This window comes from Pongo pygmaeus, chromosome 15, assembly GCF_028885625.2.
Source record: "Pongo pygmaeus isolate AG05252 chromosome 15, NHGRI_mPonPyg2-v2.0_pri, whole genome shotgun sequence".
Classification (NCBI taxonomy): Eukaryota; Metazoa; Chordata; class Mammalia; order Primates; family Hominidae; genus Pongo; species Pongo pygmaeus.
The window spans coordinates 80,388,213-80,397,118 of NC_072388.2; the positions used below are offsets into that span (position 1 = coordinate 80,388,213).

The window sequence follows — 8,906 nt, forward strand, 5'->3', positions numbered from 1 at the left end:
TATTTTTAGTACAGAAGGGGTTTGACTGCGTTAGCCAGGATGGTCTCGATCTCCTGACCTCATGATCCACCCGCCTGGGCCTCCCAAAGTGTTGGGATTACAGGCATGAGCCACCCGGCCCAGCTGGAATGTAATGGCTTTCCAAGTGTTCTTCTAAATGTGGTGTCCTCACTGCAAGATTCATTTGTTGCACAAGTATTTATTGGACTCATACCTATTTTGTGCCAGAACAGTCTCAAGGGGTGTGGATAAAAAGGATGAAAGACAGAGTCACTGGACAACTCAGAGCCTGATGAGGAGGCACACAAAGAAACCTTTCTACCACAGCAGCTCTGCTTAGATGTGTAGGAAGGTTTGCTGAAAGCGCAGGGCAAGGAGCTGCCAAGGAGACACAGAAAAATCAGGGAAGGCTTCTCAGAGGAAGTGATATTTGAGGAATTTGAAGGATAAATACAAATTTCAAGTTGTTTTTATTTAATTTACCTTTATTGTGCACTTTCAAAAGTTAGATTTAAGGTAGCTTTTCAGGAGAAGTTTTAGGACCTAATGTTGGAAAGAATGCATTAACCTCAGGGTCTATTTCAACGTCTGTGACAATGTTTTGCATTGCTGATGAGATTCTTAGCTGGACAGTCACTCTTGCTGCCCTCCAGACTTATTCCTGAGAGGAAAACAAAATTAATAGAAGATAAGTCTTTCTGATATCAAGGAGTTTAAAATCTCTCATGTGCTGTTGCAGTATCCTTCTTACCGGTTTCTTGGGGGCTTATTTTCTTCTAATCCAATGTATCCCAAATTTCAGTCATTTATGTCCCGTTGTCACCATTCTTACCATTTCCATGTATCATCTGCACGATTATGTACTTAATTGCTTCTCTGAATTGGCTTTCATTTTGCTCAGTTTTCCTAGAAAGGATTTTTGATATCATTATCATCAATGAAAAACCAGTGTCATTTGCCATAAAGAGATCATTAAGCATAAAAATCACACAATAAAAACAAAACTACATTATTTAATCTTGGCTGGATATTGTTGGTTGCTGAAGGTTCTGAGTTTGAGGCCCTGCTCTTTCTTTGATGAAAAGGGAGGTTACCAAGTCTTGGAGAGACATGAAACACATACAGGCACCAAATGGATCATTTCTCCTCAAGTTAATCAAACAGACTACAAGAGAATTTTAAAGGGAATAACTCTCTCACTATATGAGCCAATGAAATTCAATTTCCGTTATGCATACCACTTAGAACCAGCTCTTGCACCAAATAAAATCAGTTTGTCCTGGGTACCACACTTGTAAATATTGCTCTGATCCCTCCCTCTCATAGCGATTGGAATGATCTAATACATAAATATCATCATTTCTCTCTCCTATTAAAATTCCTTCAATGGCTCTTTATTACTTATGGGAAAAATCTTAGTTCCTTATGATGAGATACAAGATCCTCCTATGTTAGCCTTAGCCTACTTCTCCATCCTTAACTCCTGTCATCCTCCTCTTTAACTTCTCATTCCACCAATGGTGATCTATTTGTGGTTCCCAGAACGTACCATATACCATCACGTTTCTGTGCCTTTGAACATACTCTTCCCTTTACCCAGTGTGCTATTCATCAACTAGTCATCCTTATCATCTTCCATTTCTCTTCTCTGCTTATTTGTATTTATCTGCCTAATACCATATGCATACCACCAACAATAACTACAGTATAACAGCATTCCTGTGGAAACACCTGCCCCTTTCTTCTGGGGGATCCTCCTCCACTGTCTCCAAGCACATGATTTTAGCAGGAACTGACAAGTTCTCATATGACTTCATATTCCTGACCACAGCTGGTTGTCCTACATGTGGGCAACCTAACCAAGGTGAACCGATCAGATTTCCTGAGAATTTCATACCAAGAACAGCACATTGGAGTTACTCTTTCTCTGTTTTAAGATGCAGAGAGAAACCGAGGCAAGTAAAGTAGACATTCTCTACTCCAGGGGTCTCCATCCCCCAGGCTGCAGACTAGTACTGGTCCGTGGCCTGTTAGGAAATGGGCCACTCAGCAGGAGGTGAGCAGCAGCAGGTGAGTGAGAATTATTGCCTGAGCTCCACCTCCTGTCAGATCAGTGGTTTAGATTCTCATAGGAGGGCTACCCCTATTGTGAACTGTGCGTGCGAGGGATCTAGGTTGTGTGTTCCTTATGAGAGTCTAATGCCTGATGATCTGAGATGGAACAGTTTCATCCTGAAACCACCCCCCTTTCCCCCACCCCTGCTACCATGGAAAAAATTGTCTTCCAAGAAACCAGTCCCTGGTGCCAAAAAGGTTGGGGACCACTGCTCTAATCCACTTGTGCTGAAGACCCGCTATTTCCCTGCCCTTCCTTCCTTTAGGTCATTCAGCTTTTCCTTTTATTTTGTGAAAGCGATTCCAGTATCCTTACAATTAAGTCTCTTTTTCTTAAACTAGTTTGAGTTGAGTTTCTGTCACTTGCACCCAAGTGTCCTAATACATTCCTAATTGTCCTTGAGGTCCCAATAAATGCTACTCCTTTGTGAAGGCTTCCCTGACTCCCCCAATCTCACAAAGGTGCCCCTTCTCTTATGCCATCCTGCATTTTGTCACACCAGACCCCCTTTTTAGCAATTGTCTTGGTGATCTTGACATTTTTGTCTGGGGAATAGTGTGTGCTGTCCCTGTCACCTATTTTGAGTATTTCATTAATCACCCTGATGGGAAGCGGGATTTAAAGCACAACAACCCATTAACATTATGCTTTCAGAGAAGTCAACATGTACCAAGAAAAAGTTTTGTTTAACTATTATTAGCTTCTCCACTGTGAATAATTTTTTTAAAACTAAGCTTAATCTTTAAAAGGACTTCAAGGATCTACCAACCACAAGGAGTTCTTCTCTCCTGCCCTTTCAGGACAGAATTAGAAATGTAGAGGCTTATGACCATGATCCCACAAATAGCAACCACCAGGACAGAGGCAGCACCTGGAGATGAGGGCAGAAACTGACGAGCACATGGAAGGGAGGGTCAGAGAAAAAGGGAGATCTAAGAGAAAAGAAACCCTGGGAGTCCTACCTGCCACCGAATCTCTCTGAATTAAAAGACAACTTCATAAAAAAGTAAATAATGTCTTCCACCATCCATGAATTTACATCTGTGATCATACTTAGCTAAATAACATTGAATTCTTTTAGGAAATTGATTGAACCTTTGTACCCTCTCAGGTGTTACTAGCATGACACAGAAGTCACATCTGTTTGCACATTTATCTCATGTCTAGACTGGAAACTTTTTTAGAAAAGAGATTCTTCCAATCTTTGAGATGTTGTTGAGCATCTCACATAGGACCCAGCACTTAGCCCACCCTTGAGCTGGACTTTGATGATTTTAGCCTATATTTTGTAGGAATGCTTTCCAGCTGCAAGTATCAGAATTACCAGCTGTAGTAACTCACAGAGTAAAGACATTTCATTATCTGACCTGAACAGTCTGGACATTAGAAGTCCCAGAGTATGTTGTTTAATAATGGCAAAATGGGCCAGGCATGGTGGCTCATGCCTGTAATCCCAAAACTTTGGGAGGCCGAGGCAGGTGGATCACTTGAGGTCAGGAGTTTGAGACCAGCCTGGCCAACATGGTGAAACCTGTCTCTACTAAAAATACAAAAATTAGCCGGGCATGGTGACAAGCACCTGTAATCCCAGCTACTTGGGAGAATCACTTGAACCTGGAAGATGGAGGTTGCAGTGAGCAGACATCGTGCCACTGCACTCCAGTCTGGGTGACAGAGCAAGAGTCCGTCTCAAATAAATAAAAATAAAATAAAATAAAATAAATAATAATAATGGCAAAAGGACCCTGGCTCTTTCTAGTCTCTATCCTAGGCTTTTTGTCTCTTTATCTTAGGTTTGTTGCCTTGTGATTGCAAAATGGCTGCCACAGCTCCAGGTATCTCATCTTTAGAAAGCTTATTTAAGGAAGGAAGAAAGTGATCTGGGCTGGAAAAGAGGCTTTTTTTTTTTTTTAATATCAGGGAGGAAAGTCTTTCTAAAACACCTCCTCCCAACCTGGTAAATTCTCACTTATATCTCAGTGGCTAGGACTGAATCACATGGCCATGCCTAGTTGCAAGAGAGACGGGAAAACTAATTTAGTATCTGACTTTTCCAGCCTCAGGAATGAAAAGTAGGTGTATTACTGGCAATGCTGCCCTTAAACCAGACAAATGGAGCCCTGGGCCAGGATCCAGGCCTCATGGGTTCTACACTTTGCGACACCAGCTGGGGCTGACAGTGCTAGCTGGGTGGGTGACCCTGAGCCTGGATCAAGACCCAAATGCAACGTCCTCACTTCTGTTCCCATTTCTTCACCTCAGAGCACTCTTCACCCATTATCACCCATGTGGAGTTGACCAGAGACCCCGAGGAACTCTTGGATTCCTATCTATGGGAACTTTTTGGTATCTTGTGGCTGGATTCTTCATCCAGGAGGACCGCCTGGAGTGTGGATTGCCTCACCGGCCTGTGAATTATTTCTTTCGTTAGATCGCACAAGATTGAGCTGCCAGAATCATGCTGGGGTGCAGATTTGGGGTGATTCTCACTCACATCACACACAGGATGAGTTCGGGGCTCTGAACAATTGATAGTTCTCTGTTCCCTGCTAACCTTCCGTGTGAGCTGCATGTGTGGGCCCATGCCCTGGTTTTAACTGGCTATATTTCAAATGCAAGGCCACCTCTGGACCTGAGGGCAGCTGGGTTGGGGGAGACATCCTTTACCCTGTGCTGGGACCCAAGGCAGTTACCCTCTACCCCGTGGGCGCCCCACCAGTTCCCTAGGGACAGTCATACCTATTTCCGTCCAGGGCTTTCCAGGCCATCACCCCACGTTGCCAATAAGCCCTTCTGGTCCATGTACCCTCTCACTTCTGATCAATGGGGTGAGATAATTCTCTTGTTGGTCAGTCTTAATCTTTGTGGAAAGGGATACACATTCCTTGCATGAATGAAATTACTCTTTTTTTTTTTTTTTTTTTTTTTTTTTTAAAGAGACAGGGTCTCATTCTGTTTCCCGGGCTGGAGTGCAGTAGTGCCGTCATAGCTCACTGCAATCTCGAATGCTGGGCTCAAGCAATCCTCCCGCCTCAAGCCCTTTGAGTGGCTGGGATTATAAGTGTGTGTCACCACAGCTGGCTACTTTTTAATTCATTTGTAGAGACAGGGTCTCACTATGTTGCCCAGGGTGGTGTCCAAGTCCTGGCCTTCAGTGATCCTCTTGTCTCAGCCTCCCAGGGATTACAGGTGTGAGCCACTGTGGCTGGCCCGAGACTGCTCTTCCTGTTTGTTCTATTGTCCCCACCAGTGGCAGTGTATGGAAGGCAGAGGTTTAGCCAACAACCAGAGAGCACCCTCTGGGAATGCAGTGGTTAGAACCTAAAGATCTCTAAAGATCTCTCGAGCTTGTTGGAAGGGGTGTTGTTCTTGATAGGGTTGCTGGGAGATTCAAATGAGATTGTGCACGAGAGAATCCTCTGCAATCTACACTGTTACACACAGATATTAGTTATTTTATTCCCATTTGACAGACAAGAAAACCAGAAAAGAGGAAAGTTAAACTCCTCCCATGACAGAAAGGCCCCATGGGAGTGCTGCTGGGAAGGGAAGCTCTGGTTTCAGATGACCTGGGATGGCTCACTCAGCTCTGCCAGCTCCTAGCTGGGCCATCCTGGGTCAGTTTCTGAGCCCTAGTTCCATAGTTACTAAGTGGGGAGAACAATCCACCTATGTCAGAGGGTTTTGGTGAGCATTAAGTGTGCCTGGAACTTGATAAATATTAGCAGGTACTCAACAAATATTAACTGCTATTATTATTTTATTACACAGATATTTGTAGGAGAGCCACAGGTCTCCTGGGCCACAGCCCTGCTGTGCACTAGAAATGAGTTATGAAAAAGTATTTCCAAAATGAGATTGCCAGAGGCTGCAGCAGTATGTTAGATTGCTTGGCATTGGAGAGGCAATATAGCAGATGGGAAACATTACAGACTTGGGAGCCAGGAGGCCTGGATTTGGATCCTGACTCAGTCACTTAATCATTAAATCATTTAACAGGTCTTTGGCAAGTTACTTAGCCTCTCTGTGCCTCGGTTTCTTCATTTCTGAAATGGGGATATTAGCACCCACCTTATAGGTTTTTATGAGGATTGAATGAGTTAATGTACATCAAGTGTTTAGGACAGTGCCTGGGTCATACTGTTAGGAATTATTGGATGCTATGAATTTTATTATTTTGAATTCATTTAAAATTCAAAACAAACTTTGCTCTTAAAAATCCCAATTGGTGGGCTTGGCGTGGTGGCTCACACCTGTAATCCCAGCACTTTGAGAGGCTGAGGCAGGTGGATCCTCTGAGGTCAGGAGTTCGAGACCAGCATGACCAACATGGTAAAACCCCATCTCTACTAAAAATACAAAATGAGCCGGCCACGGTAGTGCATGCCTGTAATCCCAGCTACTTGGGAGGCTGAGGCAGGAGAATTGCTTGAACCTGGGAGGCAGAGATTGTAGTGAGCCAAAATCGTGCCATTGCCCTCCAGCCTGGGCAAAAAGAGCGAAACTCTGTCTCAAAAAAAATAAAATGGAATGCAATGAAATGAAATAAAATAAAAATAAAAAAAATAATTCCAATTGGCTTTTATTTCAGGAAACCTGCATTTTAGTGATTCAGAAAAAAAAAAAAAAAGAAAAGAAAAAAAAGGTAGGCACAAAGATATACTTCTGTCTTTGTACCTTTGCTTGTGTTGTTCCCTTTGCCTGAAATCCTTCCTCTTAGACCCATAAAACTACCACATATTGTCCACTCTTCCAGAGGCAAGGACTCATTCTATCACACTCTTGTCCCTCAAGCAAGATCCATGTCTCCTTTTTACTTATCTGTGTAATTCTTGACATGTTCAATAAATGTTTCTCGAATGGAAAGGTGAAAGAAAGTAAGGGACATTATTTTCAATTCTTGCAGTTTGCGAATGCAACATTGTAGTTCATAGTGGACTAATGTCCTCCTTCTCAGAGAATGAAGGGATTGGCAGAGTGACTTGGGGAGATGGTGCCAGTCTCAACAGTAGGAGGGAAAAACACAAAGAATAACAAATAGCCCAGTCTTTCACTAAAAGGGGCTCCATCCTCCGACACCATGTTTTCCTGGACTGGGGAGAAGTAGTAGCATAGACTGACCCAGAGGGGAGCTGTGGACTCAGGACAACCTCTGTATGATTCCAATTCTATCATCCAATGGCTGTTTAACCCTAGAACCAAACATCTCTGAGCCTGTTTTCTTGCCTGTAAAATGAGGGTAATACCAGCCCCAAAGTGTACCTTTGATGATGAAATGAGATAATAGTGCAATGCCTGGCACTTAGGGAATGCTTAATTAATGTTTTTTTTTTTAAATGAATGAAGAGGGCTTTTAAAGAAAGTGCTATTGTTGAGGGAGACTGCTATCCTTGAAAGCACAGCATTGCTTGATGCTATGCACTGTTTGTCGCAGATCAGTGATTGATTCTCCAATCATCACGGGGCCACCTCCTCAGACTCTCAGTCCAGAGTTGAACCACAACCAACAAGTCTGGGAGGCAGGATTTGGCAACCTCCTTCCCAAACCCTTCTCCTCTCCAGCTGGCACAAAAACACTCCACATTTGCAGCTTCCACAGCAATTACGAGAACCTACACCCTTTTATTGTTTGACTTTCCCTAGCGATGGAGCAATCACATGATTTTCACAGGAAAAACAACTCTGGGATCGGAGACAGTCTGGACTGAGCCATGAACTTTCTGGTCCCTGTGTCTGAGTTCCCAGAGAGAAAAGACATTTGATGCTGGCAGGATGAGGGCTGAGCTGGACAAAAAACACAGCCAGCACATGCTCATAGCAGGCTGGCCAACTGAGCAGGTTGCATTTCAGGATTAAAAACAGTAATGATCCTAACAAAATAGAAGCTCATATATATACTGAGTGCTAAGTACCAGGTACAGACGTCGTCAAGCTGAATCATCACCACAATCCAAGACGAAGATTTTATTATCTTCATTACATCAAGGGGCAGAAGTCAAGGGCTTAGATAGCATTTCACCCCTTTTGCACTCCCCAGAGCCTACGTGTTTATCCTCCAGCTCCATGTCTACCTACAGCAGCAGCGCTTCCAAGCTCTTTGCACACAAATCTCCTGGGGATCTTGGAATGCAGATTCTGAGATTCTGCACTTCTAACGAGCTTCCAGGGAATGCTGCTGGTCCAGGGCCTTTAGTTGCAAGGGTTGGACCGGTGGTCTCAACCTTGGTTGCACATTGGACTCACCTGAAAGCTTTCCACATACTGATGCCTTGGCCGCATCCTGGAGAGTCTGATTTTGTTGGTCTGGGGTGCAGCTCTGGCACAGCATTTCTAAAGCCCTCCCGTTAAAGGAATATGCAGCCAGGGCTGAGACCACAGTTCTGGAGGGAGGTAATATCTGCAGGTTCTTGAGGATATTTCGTTACCCTGAGCTCCCCTTTCCCAACCACAGGGACATCCATGGCTGGGCTTCAAGGACGCCCTTGAAGAGGCCTCTCCCAGAAAACTCCAAGCCCACGAAAAGGCCAGAGCCACCACCTGTTTCCTTGAAATAGTTAGCAGCTGTGCTGGGTGACCTCATAGCTCTGGCTCTGCCTCAGGCGAAGCTGCGATCTGGAAAGCCCTCCTCCCAAGTCGGGGCTCCCCTTGTGTTGGGGGCAGAGGGGGAAGAGCCGCAGCTCAGGAGGAGCTGCAGGTTGACGGTAGAGCCCATCTGGGGCTAGTGGGAAGAATGAGGGTGCAGGGTGGGGGCACCCCAAGGGGCTTCACAATGGGCAGTCCCTGGGCTGTG

The 8,906-nt window shown here is 44.4% G+C and overlaps 1 long non-coding RNA gene across 1 annotated transcript; it reads right to left on the reverse strand.

Moving 5' to 3' along the window:
• Window positions 1-454: 454 nt before the first annotated feature.
• Window positions 455-8,628, reverse strand: LOC129012174 (uncharacterized). Its single transcript, XR_008493573.1, has 3 exons — window positions 8,360-8,628; window positions 752-906; window positions 455-661 (listed from the first exon to the last, which is right to left on the reverse strand). It is a non-coding gene; the product is annotated as an uncharacterized LOC129012174 (long non-coding RNA).
• Between the last annotated feature and the right edge of the window lie 278 nt (window positions 8,629-8,906).